The 21,399-nt window shown below is 48.4% G+C and overlaps 1 long non-coding RNA gene across 4 annotated transcripts in view; it reads left to right on the forward strand.

Annotated features, from left to right (window-relative positions):
• The first annotated feature begins 1,212 nt into the window (after positions 1-1,212).
• The window catches only part of LOC115894210, a 38,285-nt gene continuing 18,098 nt past the window's right edge, over positions 1,213-21,399 (forward strand). Inside the window, exons 1-5 of one of the 4 annotated variants that reach the window (XR_004054233.1) lie at positions 1,213-1,313; positions 1,858-1,981; positions 2,380-2,551; positions 10,924-11,082; positions 15,996-17,195. This is a non-coding gene — a long non-coding RNA (uncharacterized LOC115894210). Of the gene's footprint in view, positions 1,314-1,677; positions 1,982-2,379; positions 2,552-10,923; positions 11,083-11,301; positions 11,914-15,995; positions 17,196-21,399 lie in introns of those variants that run through there. The other 3 variants (XR_004054230.1, XR_004054231.1, XR_004054232.1) reach the window with 3 other exon arrangements.

Here is a 21,399-nt window from a genome sequence, read left to right on the forward strand (position 1 = left end):
AAGTTGGGGCTCAGGGAGGCCAAGGGAATGAAACTACCAAGTATGTGATTGGAACCCAAGTCTCCTCGAATCCAAATGCAGGACCCAAATCCACTACTAGATGCCTGCAGGACCCAGGTAATGAACTAGGCCAGAGACAGGACAGCTACCAATGTGACCTCCATCTGCCCACATGGGGGTGAGATCCTTACCCATACAAAGACAGTTTTAAAAACATTGATTAAATGTAACGAGGCTGGGGCTGGGGCAGGCTGGCTCACGTCTGTAATCCCAACACTTTGGGAGGTCAAGGAGGGCGGATAGCTTGAGGTCAGGAGTTTGAGACCAGCCTGGCCAACATGGTGAAATCCTGTCTCTACTAAAAATGTAAAAATTAGCTGGGTGTGGTGGTGGGTGCCTGTAGTTCCAGTTACTTGGGAGGCTGAGGCAGGAGAATCTCTTGAACCCGGGAGGCAGAGGTTGCAGTGAGCCGAGATCGCGCCACTGCACTCCAGACTGGGCGACAGAGCAAGACTCGGTCTCAAAAAAAAAAAAAAAAAAAAAAAGTAATGAGGCCGATAGAGGGAGAGGGGACCCAGACATAGGGAGCAGTGAGTCGGTTTGGGATGAAACTGGCAGGAACAGGCAGATACACACAGTATTCGACCTCAGGGCTGGGCTTTTAGCCTGGGGTCCTGGCGCCCCTAGGGTGTCAGGAGGTGACGGGCCTGAAGCTACAGGCAGAATCCCAGTGTCCGTGTGGGCCGAAGGCTTGCTCTGGACACTTTCATCAGATTCTCAAAGGGGCCCATGTCCAGAAAAAAAACCGTGTTAAACCTCCGATATGGAAGTATCTGCAGTCCCCTGCCCGGATCCGGGACACTATGGTGCAATGTATCCCCCGTCCCCGTCACTTTTTCTAAATCCTTGCCTAGAAATCCCGCGCGGCTGGACTCTTTCACCCTGCACGGGGGAGAAGCCCTCCTCGGGAGCCTGTATGGGGGCAGGCCTGGCCGAGTGGCTCCTCTAAGACGCAGGCGCGGCCGGAGGGCGCGGGGCTCGGGCAGGATCGCGCCGCCGCCGGGCCGGGAGGGGGCTGCGGGCGCGCGGCGGATGTCACGGCTTACCTCAGAGCCCAAATTAGAAGGCTGAAAAAATCACAGCAGGAAATAATGTGCTGCCTAAAATAGAAGCATCAACTGGGAGAGAGGCCGGGGAGTAGGTGGCATCTGAGGCTCCCGCCGCGTCCTCCCCAGCGGCTGCCTGACGCGGCGTCAGAGGCGCGCGGGTGGCGCCCGGCCAGAGGGGCCGAGGGGCCCGGGCGGCGCAGGGCGGTAGGAGGCTGAGAGCAGGGCACCGCCCCTCCGCCCCCTCCCCTGCTCCCCACACCCCTTCCCTCCTCCTCTCTTTCCCTCCCCTACGCCCCCCACCTCCCCTTCCCTCCCCGCGACCCGCTCCCCCTACACCTGGGCTGGTCCTCCCCCATCCACTCCTCTCCCACACCCCCTCAACTCTCCCCTCCCTCCCCCTGCCCCATTCCCCACATAACTGGGCTGCTCCTGCCCCTTCCACCCTCCCTGCCCCCTGCCCCCTTCCCCTCCTCCCCACCCCTTTATTTCATCTTCACCCCCTTTCCTCCTACACCCCTCCCGTGTACCCACCCCCCTGCCCTTAGTCCTCCTTCCTCCTCTTCCCCACGTCCCACTCTCCTTTCCACCTCCTTATAGGCCCTCTTTCTCCTCCGCCCCGCCCCCCTTTAGTCTCCCACCTCCCCTGCAGCCTCCTGCCCCTGCCTCCTCACAGCCCCTTACTTACCCTACTGCCTCCCTCCTTGGGCCTCTTCCTCCCCAAAGGCCCCTCTGTTTTCTCCCATTCCAGCCCCTGACCAGGCCCTGACCCTCTGCTGGGGTCGGGCCCCACACAATAAGCTTCCTGGGAGCCCTCATTGCCTTCCTGGTCAACCCGGCCAAAGGCCCCCCCCCCAGCAGCTGCAGCCCTGGAGGTCAGCCTCGCCCTGGCTTACCGCAGGGGCCCCTCCTCACCGCCCACTTCTGCATCTTCCCCACACATTTGCCTGGTGTCTGAGAAAGGGCCCGCAGGAGGGGCGTTCCTTTCCCAGGGTCTCCCTCAGGAGGGATGAGAGGAAGCAAAATCTTGGTCTGCAAACCGGGTTGGTCCTCCCGACGGCCACATCCGCAAGGATGACCCTCAGAGGGGCTCCCCAACTGGCCAGGAGATTCATCCAGCTGGGCGCCCTGCTACACAGCCCCGTCAAGGGCAAACAGCCATGTACTTAAATGATAAGGGGCGGCCCTTACAGAGCGTGTATATGTGCATTATTAGCTCCTTCAAGCCGCACAACTCCGTAAGCTATGCACTTTTATTATCTCCATATTACAGATGACAAAACTGAGACACAAAAGATGAATCAGCTTGGCCGTGTTCACAGAGCCAGAGTGTGGAAAAGCCAGAATCCAGACCCAGACCCTGTCTGCAGCGTCCCGGCTCTTACTTCTCACCAGCCACTGCCTCTCAGCTTAGTGCTCTTCCACCCGGCTCTTCTTTCTTAAAAGTGAGTTTCGTCTTTTTTGTTTGTTTGTTTTTGTTTTTTTTCTGAAAGTAAGCATGAAGCACTTCAGGTGCTTGAGATTTTCAGTTTTTAAAATTCTGATATTCTTATTTTTACTTCTCTGGGTGTTTCCCCTGCCCGCTGTTGCTCTCCTGAAAACGGTCTCGCTCATTTTTGCCGGTTCCCAGTGCTGTGGGTCCTCATCGCATTCATTCGTGCTCCAGGGCCCTGCCACACACATATGTGCTGCCCTCCTTCCCTCCTGCCTCCTGCCTCTGTGTTGCCCTGGGGCTAACAGCTTATGACTTGCCAAACAGAATCGTAAGGAGAGGTGTGTGGCTGATGTGGCACCACGCAGGCTTGGTTCCCTGGAGGCCGCTTGTTATTGGGATAAGCAGTAAGAAATAGTGGCTGAGATTGTGAGTAGGGGAGTAGAGGCCTCCACAGACTAAAAGAAATGTCAGAATAAAATAATAATATAGCTAATATTCATGAGTACTTACTAAATGCAAAGCTTTGTGCTAAGTATTTTTCAGGAATTATTTCAGTTAAGTGACACAATAACCCTATGACATTGATATCATCAGCATTTGACAGAAAACTCAGGGTCATGTAAGGTTTAGAGCTGAGATTCTGGTGCACTTAACCAGTATGCTCACTGCAAATGAAAAACGGTGTGCTGGTTTCTGTGTTTGTCTCCAGAATGGAAATATCTGTCATTTGTCAAACTATAAAAGTAATGTGTTCATTGTGAAAGATGAAAACAACACAGAAGTATATATAGTAAAATATACAAGTATCTCCCATAAGCCCCCTCGTCATAGATTTTAATACATGTATACATTTTAAGATACCTGATATCATACCATCATATTCTTTAGTGGATATCCTGACATGTCAGGGCACACCTGATGATTATTTCCAGAATTCTAGCAATGGAATTGGTGGGTCAGAAGGTATAAACATTTTGGTTACATGTTGAAATGGAGAAGTTATTGTTTTATTTAAAGCCATCATATACTGTTGCCCAGGCTGGACTGCAGTGGCGTGATCTTGACTCACTGCAAACTCCCCCTCCCGGGTTCAAGCGATTCTCCTGCTTCAGCCTCCCGAGTAGCTGGGATTACAGGCGCGTGCCACCTAATTTTTATATTTTTAATAGAGACGGGATTTCACCATGTTGGCCAGGATGGTCTCGAACTCCTGATCTCAAGTGATCTGCCCACCTTGGCCTCCCAAAGTGCTGGGATTACAGCTGTGAGCCACTGTGCTCGGCCTAATTAGTACAGTCTTAAAGCAATTTGTTAACATGTACCAAGAGACTTTAAAATGTTCACACCTTTTACCCCATAGCAATTCCATTTATGGAAGTCTGTCTATCCCAGGGAAATAAATAAATGAAAACAGCAATATTTAGCATTATGATAGCCATATTTGGGGCATTGCTTAAGTGTCCTCCAATAAGGAAATGGTTAAGTAAGTCATGAAAAAAATTAAGAACATTTCCTTGCTGGAATATTATATAGTGATTATAATTATGGTTATGAACTGCAAAAATGTGGTGGAAGTTCTTAGAACGTAAAGTCAAATTTAAAAAGTAATATACAAAATTGTATATATTCTATGATTACAGCTGTGTGAACAGAAATTGTAAAGAAATAGTAGCAAAATGATATCAATGGTTATGCTAGTGTATTGAGATTTATGTGGTTTTTCTTTTTCTTTTTTTTTTTTCTCTGAGACAGAGTCTCTCTCTGTCACCCAGGCTGGAGTGCATTGGTGCAATATTGGCTCACTACAACCTCTGCTTCCTGGGTTCAAAAGATTCAACTGCCTCAGCCTCCTGAGTAGCTTGGACTACAGGTGCTACTGTAGTCCAATAGCACGCCCAGCTAATTTTTGTATTTTTAGTAGAGACAGGGTTTCACCATGTCGGCCAGTCTGGTCTCGAACTCCTGACCTCAGGTGATCCGCCTGCCTTGGCCTCCCAAAGTGCTGGGATTACAGGCATGAGCCATGGTGCCCAGCTGGTCTGTCTTTCTTTCTTCCTTCCTTCCTTCCTTCCTTCCTTCCTTCCTTCCTTCCTTCCTTCCTTCCTTCCTTCCTTCCTTCCTTCCTTCCTTCCTTCCTTCCTCCCTCCTCCTCCCTCCCTCCCTCCCTCCCTCTCTTTCTTTCTTTCTTTCTTTCTTTCAGACAGAGTTTCGCTCTGTCACCCAGGCTGGAGTGTGGTGGCAAGATCTCTGCTCACTGTAAGCTCTGCCTCCCGGGTTCTCACCATTCTCCTGCCTCAGCCTCCCGAGTAGCTGGTACTACAGGCACCCGCCACCAGGCCCAGCTAATTTTTTTTTGTAGTTTTAGTAGAGACGGGGTTTCACCGTGTTAGCCAGGATGGTCTCGATCTCCTGACCTCGTGATCCGCCCGCCTTGGCCTCCCAAAGTGCTATTATAGGCGTGAGCCACTGTGCCTGGCCTGGTTTTTCTTTTTTATTCTCTAATATGGTTTGTTTGTTTGTTTTTATTTTTGAGACGGAGTCTCACTCTGTTGCCCAGGCTGGAGTGCAGTGGTGCGATCTCGGCTCACTGCAACCTCCACCTCCCGGGTTCAAGTGATTCTCTTGCCTCAGCCTCCCAAGTAGCTGGGATTATAGGTGCCTGCCACCACCCCCAGCTAATTTTTTATATTTTTAGTAGAGAGGGGATTTCACCATATTGGCCAGGCTGGTCTCAAACTCCTGACTTTGTGATCCACCCACCTTGGCCTCTCAAAGTGCTGGGATTACAGGTGTGAGCCACCACGCCTGGCCTCTAATGTGGTTTATTTTTGTAGTAAAAATCATATTTACTTAAGAACTAGAAAATAGATGGAAATTATCAGAAGACTCTGCTTCCTTTATTCCTCTCTGGATTTGAGTTTCTACTCCTATGGAATGAAGCACTGAGCCTGGAATTAGATGACTTCTAAGTTATCCCAGTTTTGATATTGTGTATTTTCTTATATAATCAGGTGGCTCTGCTGCTGATTCAAAGCCAAAATTCAGTCTTCACATTGAAAACAGATCAGACCAGAACCTGTTCTGTGACCATTAGCTTAGGCGATTCCTACATATGTCAAAGTATCCACATTAATTGGAAGAAAAAGGAAATAATGTTGTTTGAATCTGTGTAGCTGCACTTTTAGGCTTGGTGTTCCCACTGGGAAGTAGAGGCTACCAGGCTTGGGAGTCCTGGGACCAGATGTTTAGAACAGTGACTTTTTGACCCATCCCACTTTGAGGGGCTGTGTTCCTCATTCCCTGCTCTATCAGCCCGGATACTGATGGTGTGTGAGGCTCTCCCACGGCCGTGCCTCGCTCCCTCTACAGTGACAAGGCATGTTTGGAGACTTTCCTCTGCTGGGTGGAGAGCTCTTTGAAGGCAAGGACTGGGTTTTTGTTCCAGTACCTGAACAGTGAATGAATGAATGAATGAGTGTGAGCATGAAGAAAGCCTGTTACATGGGAGACTCAGTAGGATTTCACTGAACCTGTGAAGTAAGTAAGGCTAGCAGTCAGAAGCATGTTGTGAGGTCACTGGTCTGTAGGGGGGTATGTGTGTGTATGTGTGTGGGTGTGTGTGTTTGCAGGGAAGGGGCAAGGCTGGAAGAATGCCTCTGTGCTGGCACAGCCTTCGTCAGAGCCCTGAAAGGGGCTGAGTGGGCTCTGACTCAGCTCTATGACTCATTCACTGTATTGCTGTCTCCATCCTCTGGGCACATCCTCTGGACCATTTCAGCTCAGCCTCAAGTGGAGGAGGTGAGATTTGGGCCGGCACCTCCGGATGACTCACCTGGCTAAGCTGGAAGGAAGGGGCTGAAGCCCCACCATCCTGCACCCCCTCGTAACCACCCCTGTCTCCCTAGGGTTCTCATGCAGACACAGACCTCACAAGTAGGTTATAGCTGCTCCAGTAATGAATGACGCTCTCCATCCCAACCCAAAGCATTACCCACCAATCACGCTTCCTGGCTCAAATGCCACAGTTTCCCCAGTCCCCTCACATGGTTGTCCCCTGTGCTTCTTGTGGACCTCTGAGGTCAGCTGATAAGGAAGCTTACAAGGCTCTCCCAGACCATTGGTCATTTTATTCTTCTTCATCTCTTACAAACCTTTTTCAGTTTACAAAATAGTTTTACATCCCCTTTCTCATTTGATTCTCTCCCAAACCCTAGGAAGCCTGGGAGGAAGGCGAATATCCCCATTCTTCAGGGATGGACGTGGAAGCTCCAGTAATCCTTTCACTAGTAAAGGAAAGGAAGTGAAGGGCATTGAGGGGCCAAGGAATGCTGGGAAGGGCAGGCTGGGCAGGGACAGTGGGACAGTGGTCTGGAGGCATTTAGTGGGACAGTGGGCTGGAGAAGAACGACAGTGCTGGCCAGTTGATGACATGACAAGAAATATGTCTGTATGAGAGAGAAGACAGACAAGGTGTTTTGACTTTATCCCAAGACCAAGAGGAAGCCATGGAAGGGTCTTATGCAGAGGAGCGCCACGGTCAGATTGGATTTTAGAAACTCACCCTGGGTATGATGTGGGCAGGGAACTGGGGCAGGGCAAGCTGGGGGCCGCCTCCATTATTCAGAGAAGAACTGGCAAAGTCCGCCTGTGGGCAGCGGCAGAGGGGGCGGGACGGGGACAGAAAGGCTCCCAGGAGGATGTCCAGTAGGCACATGAAAATAGGGGTCTGAGGCTCTTTCCCCTGAAGAAGTGGTGTATATTTATTCTACTGTAAAGGGGGCCGGAGTGCTAAGTGGGTTGCCATCCACTTATAGATGTGACTGGAGCCAGGCAGTGGGTGAGATGACTCCGGGAAAAGGGAGGGTCACCAGGGACGCCAACCCTTAAGAGCTAAGCAAAGGCAAGTGCAGGCCCTGCCACAACACCCCACGCAGGGGAAGGACATTTGTAATGTGAACGCACTTCGCCACCATGACCTCCTTTGATATGGACAAGGCCCTGTGAAGGTGATAGGTGACTCACCTCACAGAGACTCAAGGGTGAAATCTAAGGGGACTGCTGTGTTCCCTTTCCTCTTTCCACCCATGCTGGGCTGCTGGGGTCACCATCTGGCAGGCAGCAGGAAGCATCCTCTTGCAAGAGTGTCCAGAACCTCCCATGGGGTGCAGCTGCGGGCTGTGGGAAGGGGCTGGGCCCCCCGAGCCCTTTTGACCCTGGAGGGTCTGGAGGGTTTCCAGATAAAATATGGCATGCCCAGTTAAATGTGAATTTCAGATAAATTACAAATAATGTTTGGTATAAGTATATCTCAAATATTCCATGGGACATACTTATATTTTAAAAGTACTTGATGCTTATCTGAAATTCACATCTAAGTGGCACATCTGTCTTGTATTTTTATTCGCTAAATTTGGCAACCCACAAGGGGTGCCTCACTACTCCTGCACGCCAGGGCCTTGGGGATTTTCCTTTGTCTGAGACCACAGTGAGAAGCAGCCTCTGCACCCCACATTTGCCCTGGGTCCTCATGTGGGGCTCAGGGTTGTGTGGAGAGACAAGCTCTGTCCCTGATGGCCTTTCAGCTTCTGTCTCAGCCCAGCAGGCATCTAACCCGAGTTTCTATGGCCTTCCACATGCCAATGGCTCCCCACCTGGATAGATGAATAGCTACTGCCTCTGATCACGAGACCTAAGAATGGAGGGGACCAGGGCTCCCCATCTCTAGCCAGCAGGATCTGCCAGAGTGTCACATCCAGGTCCTTTAGATAGCCCAGGAGCCTGCAGCCTTCAGTCAGCGAGAGCTTACACAGAGCAGCCTAGGCTAAGGCGTATGGAGGAAAAGGCCCCTGCTCTGCCTTGGGTCTGGGCAATGAAGGTGTGGATATTTGTTGTTCACTGGCCTACTGTGAGGAAACAGCAGCCCCACAGCTTTGCAGAGCCTGACAAAGGCAAGGAACTGTCACATGTCTGCCCTAATTTGTAGTTTTTTCTTGTTGCTGTTGTTTTGAGAAGGAGTCTCACTCACTCTGTCGCCCAGGTTGGAGTGCAGTGGTGTGATCTCGGCTCACTGCAACCTCCACCTCCTGGGTTCAAGTAATTCTCCTGCCTCAGCCTCCCAAATAGCTGGCATTACAGGTGTGCACCACCGTACCCCACTAATTTTTCTATTTTTAGTAGAGATAGGGCTTCGCCAAGCTGGCATTACAGGTGTGCACCACCGTACCCCACTAATTTTTCTATTTTTAGTAGATATAGGGCTTCGCCATGTTGGCCAGGCTGGTCTTGAACTCCTGGCCTCAAGTGATCTACCCGCCTCAGCCTCTCAAAGTGCTGGGATTATAGGCCTGAATCACCGTGTGCAGCTAATTTTTGTATTTTTATTTTATTTATATTATTATTATTTTGGAGATGAGTCTCCCTCTGTTGCCCAGACTGGAGTGCAGTGGCATGATCTTAGCCGCCTTCAACCTCTGCATCCCAGGTTCCAGTGATTCTCCTGCCTCAGCCCAAGTAACTGGGAATACAGGCATCCACCACCACACCTGACTAATTTTTGTATTTTGGTAGAGACAAGGTTTCACCATGTTGACCAGTCGGGTCTTGAACTCCTGACCTCAAGTGATCTGCCTGCCTCTGCCTCCCAAAGTGCTGAGATTACAGGTGTGAGCCACCATGCCCGGCCATCAGCCCTCATTTAATCCTCACCATATTGTTGTCAGGTGAACAGGGATGGCATTTTCAGCTGTTTCCTAACCCCTTTATGATGAGTGAACTGAGGCTGAGAGAGGTGAAGCTTTGCTTGTAGTCACATATCCTAACCCAGGTGAATGTTGAGGCTTCAACCCTAGCTCAGAGAAAGGTGATAAAGGATGCTGAACTCCGAGCCCAAGAGTTGTGCTCTGGATGAAGTTCCTCCACTCCCACTGTAGGGGGCGAGCCTGAAGCCTTGGTTGAAGAACCTGGATGAAAAGTCCACATTCTTGCCCTGGCCACAGGCAAAAGACAAGGCTGGTAGCTCTCACTGTGGTGCTGGGAGAGCGTCCTCACTCTATCCTGGCCCACACTTGGAGTGGGCTGTGGAGTACTAGTGAGGACCTGCTGGGGCAGCAGGTCAGGGCGCTGCACATACTCTGGGTTGAGAGGAAACCTGCAATAACCTAGAAGAAGGCTCCAGAAGCTCAGGGACCTCTCAGTTCCCCGGAGGGAACCAAGGGTTTAGTGCTGGGCACAGAGTGGGTCAGCCACAGCAGAGTCTCTGTGAATGTTAAGCCAGACTTTGGAGAAGGGAGACACAGAGGTGGGTGTGACAGATTGCAGATGTAAAGAGTTCTATGTGTTTATTCCACAAATAATTTTCTGAGCAATCTGCTGTGTGCCGGACACCGTTGTAGACATCGGGGATACAGCAGTGAATAAAGCAAATATGCGTGTACAGGGGTCTCATAGACAACTCGCTTGTGAGTCAGCTCACATGTGAGTTGATTCTTTTGACCCCAGCCAATGTAATGCAAAATTCAGCTCCCTTAGCAGCTTCCAGAAAACGTTTTTTTCCTGCCAAACATGGCGGGGCAGAGGGTTCTACTGAAGATTTACTAGGTCATAATGAGAGGCTGCAGTTGATCCTCTTGTGCCATGCCCTCTGTGAATTTCAGGGTACATGACCCTTCTCCCAGCTCTCCTGGCCGTGCAGCCATGCTGGGGGCTCGCCGCCCTCCCTCCACCTCCTGCACCCAGGCTCCCTGCCTGGCTAGCCTTTCTCCAGCAGTTTTCTCACAGACATTTGGTCTTGGGAGGGGAGGCTTTTGTCCCATTCCTCTCTCACTGTTTGGCCCCGAAGGACACAGCCTCTTTTCCCCAGGGCCCCTCCTTTCTGAAATGGGGATGTTGTCCCTATCCCATTCCTTCTTCTTAGAATCATTCCAGGGTGAGATGAGCTCATATGTGAGAAGGGTTACACTCAGAACTCTCTAGCACGTTGGGTCGTGGCAACTGGAGACAGCATCTTGCTCTGAACCAGGCCCCAGCGTCCTGCAAGTGGGGGGCCTGGTGTCATTATGGGAGTAAATATTGAACTGCTCTCCTTTTATTTTGGATTGGGTATGATTTAGCACCCTGTTCTCACTCTTTTATTAATAAAATAAAACAATAAACACATACCATCGAAAGAACACTGACAGCCTGTGTTTATGTGTTTATGTTGTGTCTGTCTGAGAAGCTGCAACTGCTATGTTGATTTTTAACAAAATGAGTTTTCCCTCAGTGCTGGGGGGTATGATAATTCAAAACAAAAAGGGAGGGCAGATTCTTCCACTGTGTCTTTTAGATTTTGCTTTTTTTGCTCTTTTCCTTTTTCTTTCTTTTTTTCTTTTTCTGTTGAAACAGAGACATTGGCCTAAGGCCGAGGCACAGAAACTGAGAGTGCATGTGTTCACTCTGGAAAGATTCCACAGGGGAATCAGGCCCATGCCCCTCCCGTCGTCTCCTGTCCCCACGGGCTTTCTTTTCTGCTCTCCTCTGCCCTCTCTGAAAAGGACCCCACAGGTAATCTGAACCCCCTGAATATGGTACCTGGGGAGAGGAATGTGGGCATGAGGAAAGTAAGGAACGGGGAGGAGAGGAGAATTAGAACAATAAGAAAGAATAATCAGCATAAACGTTGTGATCTCAGGGCCAGGAATGAGAGAAACAACGGTCATTTATACATTTTAATCATGAGTTCAGTCTTTTGGCTGAAAGTAACAGAAACAAAATTCTAATTAGCTTGAGCCCCAAAGGCGAAGGTGTTGGCTTACATAAACTACTGTGGAGATGGGGATACAACAACTGGCTTCAAAAAGTGAACATCCTTGGGACTTCCCCTCGCCTCTGGATGTTGGTTTATCCACCAGCTCTCAAGGCTGCGAGGCTCTGCACCCATCCTCACAGCCTCACGGCCAGAGAGGAAAGCACTCTTCCATACCAGCTCCGGCTAGAGGACAGCAAACAGCAGCATACCAGTGTGCAGTCGTCACAGTTCAAAAATGTTACACTTGGTTCTTCTCCAGGACTGACGAAGGAATGGAAAATGGAGACCCTAATGCTGTGATACACTATTGCAGGGAACATAAATTGTCCCAGTCCCTTTGGAGGGAAATTTGGTAATATCTATTATAATTTGAAATGTGGTTACCATGGATCTCATGATGCCATGTCTCAAAATCCAGACCAGTAACTCTCATATATATGCACAAGGAAACATAGGGCAGGGTATTATTTGAAGAAATATTTGTCATGCAAAATTAGGAATAACCTAAGTGTCCATCTTTAAACCATAGTATATTTTATACTCTGAAAATCTGGAAACTATTAAAAAGAATGAAGTATGTACTGACATAAACCCCTAAGACATCTTGGTAAATGAAAAATGTAATTTGTAGTATATAGGTACATTACAGTATCACTCAAGCATAAAGTAAAACCAAAACAAAACCTTGAAGTAATAATATATATTTATATATGCTTATAACATATTTCTAAATGTATGAAAATGCATAGAAAGACTGGGAATCTCAGCACTTTGGGAGGCCAAGGTGGGTGGATCATGAGATCAGGAGTTCAAGACCAGCCTGGCCAAGATGGTGAAACCCCGTCTCTACTAAAAATACAAAAATTAGTCGGGTGTGGTGGTAGGCGCCTGTAATCTCAGCTACTCAGGAGGCTGAGGCAGGAGAATTGCTTGAACCAGGACCCAGCAGGTGGAGGTTGCAGTGAGCCGAGATCATGCCACTGCACTCTAGCCTGAGCTACAGAGCAAGACTCTGTCTCAAAAAAAAAAAAAAAAAAAAAAAAAAAAGCATAGAAAAAGGTCTAGATTCACTAAATTACCTTAGTTGTCTCTGGTGAAGCTAAGATTAGGTGTTGAGATTTAGGGAGACGATCAGGTTTGAACTTTTTCAATGATAACATATTCGTGTATAATTTATGTATTTAAAATTAATTTCAGGCCGGGCGTGGTGGCTCAAGCCTGTAATCCCAGCACTTTGGGAGGCCGAGACGGGCGGATCACGAGCTCAGGAGATCGAGACCATCCTGGCTAACACGGTGAAACCCTGTCTCTACTAAAAGAATACAAAAAACTAGCCAGGCGAGGTGGCGGGAGTCTGTAGTCCCAGCTACTCGGGAGGCTGAGGCAGGAGAATGGCTTGAACCCCGGGGGGCGGAGCTTGCAGTGAGCTGAGATCCGGTCACTGCACTCCAGCCCGGGCGACAGAGCGAGACTCTGTCTCAAAAAAAAAAAAAAAAAAAAAAAAAAAAAAAAATTAATTTAAAAAATTTTAAAGGAAAAAGCTATGGAAGCATTCTGATTTGTTCAACCCACATCATGTGACTCTTCCTAGACCAATCACTGAGGTCAGCAGGCTCCTAGGGTTCGGTGACTGGCCCAACCTGGGTTCCATGTTTATTCCTGTGAACACTGCAGCAATACACAATAATTGGCAGCTCCTTCCATAATTACAGCTGAATTGGTGAAGGAGAAGTTCCCCCCAAAGAAGGGAGGTGCTGTTCTGGGCAGACAAAACAGTAAGTCTCCTCGATAGTGAAAATGTTTGGGCCTTATCATCTTCATGGGTTTAAGTATGTGTCATCCAAGGCTGAAGTATTTCCTTCAATACAGTTCTATTACAATATATAGGATAAAAATTTGTTCTGTGCCAGGCGCGATGGCTCATGCTTGTAATCCCAGCACTTTGGGAGGCTGAGGTGGGTGGATCACTTAAGGCCAGGAGTTCGAGACCAGCCTAACCAACATGGTGAACCTCATCTCTACTAAAAAATACAAAAAAATTAGCTGTGTGTGGTGAAGCATGGCTATAATCCCAGTTACTTGGGTGGCTGAGGCACGAAAATCACTTGAACCCAGGAGGTAGAGGTTGCAGTGTGCTGAGATTGCACCACTTACTCCAGCCTAGGTGACAGAGTGAGACTGTATCTCAAAGAAAAAAAAAAAAAAAGAAGAAGAATTTGTTCTGCTCATTGCCATATCCCTAGAACCTGGGTATATAGTAGATGTTCAATGTAACAGACACTGGTCAAATGGCAACAGCACTACTATAGCCTATGATATTTTTTTGAGTTGGAATCTTGCTCTGTCACCCAGGCTGGAGTGCAATGGTGCACTCTCAGCTAACTGCCACCTTTGCCTCCTGTGTTCAGGTGATTCTCCTGCCTCAGCCTCCTGAGTAGCTGGGATTTCAGGTATGCGCCACCATGCCCGGGTAATTTTTGTATTTTTAGTAGAGATAGAGTTTTGCCATGTTGGCCAGGATGGTCTGGAACTCCTGACCTTAGGTCTCTGTCTGCCTTGGCCTCCCAAAGTGCTAGGACTACAGGCGTGAGCCACGGCACCTGGCTGCCTATTATTATTTTAATACTTATTCTGGAAACAAAGAGAACTATGACTCCTCCCTTAATGCTCTCAGCAGGGACAGAGGGGAGAAAGGAAGAGGAAGTCAGACTGACAGCTCTATATTCCTCCCAAGGCCAATGTTCAAGTCAGGTCAGGGAGCGGCCATGACGCATGCCTGGGACAGCTTGACAATGATCTGGCTGTGGCATGGGGTTGGGCAGGAAGAGTTGGCCCCGCCACTCTTGATTAAGTGAGGCTTCCTTCTGTGGTGTTATAGCCTCACAGGTTGCTGTGGGAGATGGGGCCATGACGGAAGAGAAGGTGGTAAAAAGTGCGGTTGCCTCAGGTGGGTGACCCTTGGGTGGGTGTCCTAACTCATCTGAATCCTTTCCTCTCTGCAAAGTGAGAACGTTATTACTATTATTATTATCATTATTATTATTTTGAGATGGAGTCTTGCTCTGTTGCCCAGGCTAGAGTGCAATGGTGCCATCTCAGCTCACTGCGGCCTCTGCCTCCTGGATTCAAGCGATTCTCCTGCCTCAGCCTCCTGAGTAGCTGGGAGGCATATGCCACCATGCCTGGCTAAATTTTGTATATTTAGTAGAGATGGGGTTTCGCCATGTTGTCCAGGCTGTTCTCGAACTCCTGAACTCAGGTGATCTGCCTGCGGCCTCCTAAAATGGAGGATATTATTTTTTTAAAAATCTATCCCCTATCCAGTAGTGACCATGTCTCTCTACTATCCATTATGTCATTGATGTGGAAGCATCAGTCGAAACCTGGAGAGAGCTAACTTTTCTAGAGGAGCCCACCGTAGAGAAGGAAGAGCAGAATCCCAAGGCCTGAGCACTGGGGGTTCCCACAGCAGGGAAGGAAGGGCTTGTAAAGGGCACAGTAAAGGAAGAAGGGGTGACCTGAGGGGAAGAACAATGGGGAACTTGAGGCCAGAAAGGCCAAGGATGCGGAGGGTTCCAGGAAGGGGGCACTGGCAGTGTTAACACTACTGCTATTGGATGGAGGCCTCTGGGGCTCTGGAAAGAGAATGGTTCCAGAAAACAGATGAGGCTGGAAGCCAGACTGAAAAGTGCAAAGGGGGAAACAGCTTCCAGTTCTCCCTTGAGAAATGAGAGGAGGCATTTCCCCCATGCTTGACTTCCCTGACTAGTTATCTAGCCTGCTGAGCTGAGGCCTGGGGAGACTAATTGGGAATCCCTACCGTCTCTCATCTGCCTCCCCTGTACTGGCCTCTGCCTGGGGGAAAGCTGGTCTGCGCCAGTTCTCCAGGCAAAGCGGGCTCAGTCAGGAACTCCAGGCCTGGCCCCAGCCCTTGCCAATCGTCTCCAAGAGAATGGATTCTGCTGGGTCGTGTACCCACCCCATCCCCCTACTCCTTCCAATGGGCTGAGGTCCTACCTCAAAGGGCATGAGCAGCCGAAACCATTTTTCCCAAGCTTGGCCTTCGCAGGGAACTACATGAGCTTCTTTTAGCCAGGCCTGTACCTGTCCGGGGGCCTCTGGGTCTTGGACCATGCAGTTATCCTCCCTGGGGGGCCTCCCCTGCCACACAGATGCCCTCAGCCCCTGTGCCTCCTCTGCTATGGAGTTCTCAGAATCCCTCTCATCTGAGCACATTTCCTTTATAACAGAAGGGGAGAAACAGAATGGTCTTAATATAGCGCAAACATCAAAACATTATGTTTGTGTATATGTATTTCTACATGTTTTATATTTTGGGGTTGAGACTACTATAGATATACAATTTGTGTGTGTGTGTGTGTGTGTATCCTAATCATCAAATCACAAGCATTTTCCCAGATCATAAAAAAACTGGTGAAGGCATTTTAAGGACAAGAGAGACCAGTGTAGAAACCAGTGCATATTTGTAGGCCAACAGAAGGTATGAGTGGACAGGAAAAGCTCAAAGGTACTAGAGGGTGACAGAGTTCAGCCAAAAGTCCAAGTGGGGGCAGCGCCCAAATGAAGGGTATAGGGGGCAGTTAGGGCTGTAGGTATCCTTGGCAGGCAGACAGGCTGACTCTTGCTTTTACTTTCACTTCCATACCAGTTCCAGTGACCCCTGGAGACCAGGCTACATTCTTCAAGTTTGATGGATTTTCTGGTTGGAGAAGCTTGAGAATTTTAATTGCTGCAAACAAACTAATTTCGTTGCTGAACCTGGGGCTGGGTTTGGCTTGGCCGAGTCTTCCATAAGGAACAAAGGGGAATGAGAGGTGTGCATACCTGGTAGTGACTAGAAACCCAAGCCAGACAGACCCTGGACTGAGCAGATTCAGGATACATTCTCAGACACCTCTCCTGTTCTCCCGCAACCCTGACCCCTTACTAGCCCTCTCGCTGGCCCACTTTACTCCCACAGCTGAGACCCTGAGCCAATATCCATCTCCGCCCTTTGCTGTGCTCATGACCCAGCATTTGATGAGTGTCATTCATTCATTCATTCAACAAACATTGAGCCTCTACAGTGTGCCAGATACTATGCCTTGCTGGTGTTAAAGGGATATCCTTGGCTTTGAGAAACTTCCATCTGCCCAGCATCCAGCTCAAGGGAGCCCAGAGACCACCTAAACTTTTGTCTGGGTAATAGATCCCTCTGTGAACTGATGACAGCTTTGCACACCTCTGCAGAAAAATATACACATGCACAGTTGTATATCTGCGTACACTTGAGGGGTGGCAGCAATCCCCTGAAGCCCATTGATGATTTAAGGATCTATGTACCCCAAGTTACAAACACTTGATTTCATTTAACCCTCTCATATTACAGATAAGGAAACTCAGGCCTACAGAGGGAAATGACTTGTCAAAGGTCATGCTGTGGGTGAGGGGCTGAGCTAGTCCTAGAAGCCAGGACCCCTGGCTCCCCAGACACTGCTCCACCAGGCCTCCCTGCACCCTTGTCATCTGGGAAAACCTGGCGAGGGAGCTTGTGTGCCTGGGGCCAGTTTCCTTTTCAGCCTGCCAAACCTAGGGCTGCCAAGCCTAGTCCCTTCTCTACCACCCCCTGGCTTCTCTGGGACAGGGGCCAGTGGTCAGGAGCTTTCTGGACACTTGCTCTGACTCTGACCATCCCAACCAGTTCCCCTAAGACATCAAGGGAAATGTTCTAGAGGAAACAGGATGTGTTTTCCTGCAAAATCATTTGTCTCATAAGATGATTTGCATACTGGTGGGGACACAAATGTCATTCCTGCCCATTTCCTCCCTAGAGAAAAGGGTTTCCATCACAGCTTTCTCCTCAAGAGAGAAGGCCGCTGTATGTGCCCGGTCCCAGCCCTGGGGATGCCTTCCTGACAGTGGGGAGGAGGGACGAGATGTTAGTTAGGGTCTCCCCAGAAGTGGTTGGTAAGGAAGCTCCTTTCTTGACCCCTCCCCACGTCTCAGGGTTTGGCTGGAAGCTCCCCAGCTCCAGCTCTGACAACCTGCTCCTGCAAACAGGGCTCTAGGTAAACCTTGCTCGTAGACATCCTTGGGGTTAAATTACAGAAGATTCAGCTGCTAGAAGAGAGAGTTGAGGTGATGGTAGAGGACAACAACAAACACTTAGTGCTTACTGTGTGCCAGACATTGCTGTAAGCATGTTACATGCACTGTAAATTAATTTAATCTTTACAGCAACCCAGAGATTGGTTCTATTTTTTTTCCCATCATTTGCAGGAGGAATCAAGGTTCAGAGAGGTTAAGTAACTTGCCCAAGGTCACACAGCTGGTAGTTGCACAGACAAGGGTTTGAACTCAGCCGATCTAGCTCCAACGTCTGGGAATCTAAATACTGTGTTATGAGAGGAAGCACTGGAAGGTTGGCGATCTGTTCTAATCCTTGAAGACTGCTCAGTACTCAGAAACATTGGCATGCCATTGAAGGCCCCTTAGGATCTGGTCCCAGCCATGCTGCTATTCTATCCTGCCTCCTGCTGTGATCCACTTACTGAAACGGGCATAAACATGCCCCAGCTGGTCTGCACAGCGTTTCCTCTGCCCGAGTAGGACTTCCCCATTTCTCTGTCTGAAACGTCTCTACCCACTGAGAACCTCTGAAAAGCCATTTCAACATCTCAAGGCTGAACTGAGCAAACCCTTCTTTTTATCAAAGTGTGTTCTATCAAATTGTCCCCTGTCATTACTGGCTAATAAGTCTCTCCTACTTCTAGATTTCACTCACTCCCAAGAGCGAGGTGACTGTCCTATTCGTGTCAGAACCCTTAGCACTAAGTTGTACACCTGACATGTGGTAAATAGTAAATGTCTGTCATGTACAGTGCACAAAGCAAGTTATAAAATAATATGTACGATATGCTAAACATTGTATTACATATACTGTAAATATATCACAGCCCAGAAGGATATATGCCAAAGTGTTAACAGCAATTTTCACAGAATTTGGGGGCATAGTGATTTTTATTTCCTTGTTTGTATATCTGCATCTTCCAAAATTACCATAATGAACATGTATTACTTTTGTAGGGCCAGGCGCAGTGGCTTATGCCTATAATCCCAGCACTTTGGGAAGCCAAGGTAGGCAGATCACGAGGTCAGGAGATCAAGACCATCCTGGTCAACCTAGTGAAACCCCATCTCTACTAAAAACATAAAAATTAGCTGGGTGTAGTGGTGCGTGCCTGTAGTCTCAGCTACTCCAGAGGCTGAGGCAGGAGAATCACTTGAACCCGGGAGGCGGGTGCAGTGAGCTGAGATCACGCCATTGCACTCCTGCCTGGCGACAGAGCAAGACTCTGTCTCAAAAAAAAAATAAAAATAAAAAAGTATTACTTTTGTAATAACAAAAGGAAACGACAAATTATTTTAAAATTGTTTGTGTTTGTGTGTGTGTGTGTTTTTAAACAGGGTCTCACTGAGTCACCCAGACTGGAGTGCAGTCATATGATCATAGCTCACTCACTGTAACCTCAAACCCCTGGGCTCAAGAGATCCTCCTGTGTAGCTAAGGCTAAAGGCACACGCCACCATGCCTGGATAATTTTTCAATTTTTTTGTAGAGATGGGGGGGCGGTCTCACTTTGTTGCCCAGGCCAGTCTTGAACTCCTGGCCTTCAGTGATCCTCCTGTTTCAGTCTCTCAAAGCACTGGGATTACAGGCATGAGCCACTGCTCCCAGCCTTAAAATTGTTTCAAATGAACAATAATAGCTAACATTTATTAAGCACTTACCACATGAAAAAAGTTAACAGCTTCATGTGTACTATCTCTAATCCTTTGTAAGCTCTCTGTCGTAGGTACTATTGGTGTCATTACCATTTTACAGACAAGGAAACTGAGACCCAGGGCAGTCAGGTAACTCACTCAAGGTAATGTAATTTAGAAAACAACGGAGTTGAGCTTGGAGTCCAGATTGTCATGCTCCTGAACCTGTACTGCAACCTTTCCATGACCAGCCTGTAGATGGAAGGTGGGTAGAGAGGTAAATTTCTCTCTTTTTAAAAAATCAACTTTTAGGCCAGGCGTGGAGGCTTACACCTGTAATCCCAGCACTTTGGGAGGCCGAGGTGGGCGGATCACCTGAGATCAGGAGTTCAAGACCAGCCTGGCCAACATGGTGAAACCTCATCTCTACTAAAAATACAAAAATTAGCTGGGCGTGGTGGTAGGCGCCTGTAATCCCAGCTACCCGGGAGGCTGAGGCAGGAGAATCACTTGAACCCGGGAGGCAGAGGTTGCTGTGAGTCAAGATCGCGCCATTGCACTCCAGCCTGGGGGACAAGAGTGAGACTTAGTCTCAAAAAAAAAAAAAAAAAAATTAGCCAGGCATCCTGGTGCATGCCTGTAATCCCAGATACTCAGGAGGCTGAGGCAGGAGAATCACTTGAACCAGGGAGGGGGAGGTGGCAGTGAGCTGAGATCTCGCCGCTGCACTCCAGCCTGGGCAATGGAGTGAGATTCCATCTCAAAAAATAATAATAAAATAATAAACTTTTAAAACTTTGAAGTAATTTCAATCTCAGTTTATTAGTCCATTCTCATGCTTCTAATGAAGACATACCTGAGAGTAGGAAATTTATATAGGAAATAGGTTTAATTGACTCACAGTTCAGCATGGCTGGGGAGGCCTCAGAAAACTTATAATCATGGCGGAAGGGGAAGCAAACACGTCATTCTTCATATGGCGGCAGCAAGGAGAAGTGCCAACCAAAAGGGGGAAAAGCCCCTTATAAAACCATCAGATCTCGTGAGAACTCACTATCATGAGAACAGCATGAGGGTAACCGCCCCCATGATTAAATTGCCTCCCATGGGTCTCTCCCATGATATGTGGGGATTATGGGAACTACAATTCAAGATGAGATTTGGGTGGGGACAAACTATATCACTCAGGACAGATACAAGAATACTACAATTAGGCCGGGCGCGGTGGCTCAAGCCTGTAATCCCAGCACTTTGGGAGGCCGAGACGGGCGGATCATGAGGTCAGGAGATCGAGACCATCCTGGCTAACACGGTGAAACCCCGTCTCTACCAAAAAAATACAAAAATCTAGCCGGGCGAGGTGGCGGGCGCCTGTAGTCCCAGCTACTCGGGAGGCTGAGGCAGGAGAATGGCGGGAACCCGGGAGGCGGAGCTTGCAGTGAGCTGAGATCCGGCCACTGCACTCCAGCCCTGGCGACAGAGCCAGACTCCGTCTCCAAAAAAAAAAAAAGAATACTACAATTAATTTCTGAGTATCCTTCCCCGAGTTTCAATAGTCATTAACATTTTGCCACATTTGCTTTATCAACCACTTTCTTTTTTTTTCTGTCCACATAAATACATATTATTATAACAGCTTTGTTGAGATACAAGTCATATACCATATATGCAACCATTACCACACAGCCAATTTTAGAATATTTTCATCACCTAAAAAAGAAACTCTGGGCCAGGCGTGGTGGTGGCTTATACCTGTAATCATCCCAGCACTTTGGGAGGTCAAAGTGGGGGGAATTGCTTGAGCCCAGGAGTTCAAGACCAGCCTGGGCAACAAGGCAAGACCCTATCTTTATAAAAAATAAATTAACCAGGTGTGCTGGCATGTGCCTTTGGTCCCATCTCCTGGGGAGGCTGAGACAGGAGGATCCCAGGAGGTTGAGGCTGCAGTGAGCTATGATTGCACCACTGCATTCCAGCCTGACAGAGTGAGACCCTATCTCAAAAAAAGAAAAATCAAAAAACAAAACCCTGTACCTGTTTTAGCTATCACCTCCCTAAACCCAATTCACCTCAGCCCTAAGCAACCACTAACCTACTCTCCATATTTATAGAGACTATAATATGTAGTCTCTATATAGGCAGAATAGACTACAATGTCTATTCTGGACATTGCATATAAACAGAGTCATATAATCTGTAGTCTTTAGTGACTCACTTTTTTCACTTAGCATCATGTTTTCAAGATTCGTCCATTTGTAGCACGTATCAGCCCTTCATTCGTTTTTATGGCTTTATTACAGTCCGATATA

This window comes from Rhinopithecus roxellana, chromosome 17 (assembly GCF_007565055.1).
Source record: "Rhinopithecus roxellana isolate Shanxi Qingling chromosome 17, ASM756505v1, whole genome shotgun sequence".
Classification (NCBI taxonomy): Eukaryota; Metazoa; Chordata; class Mammalia; order Primates; family Cercopithecidae; genus Rhinopithecus; species Rhinopithecus roxellana.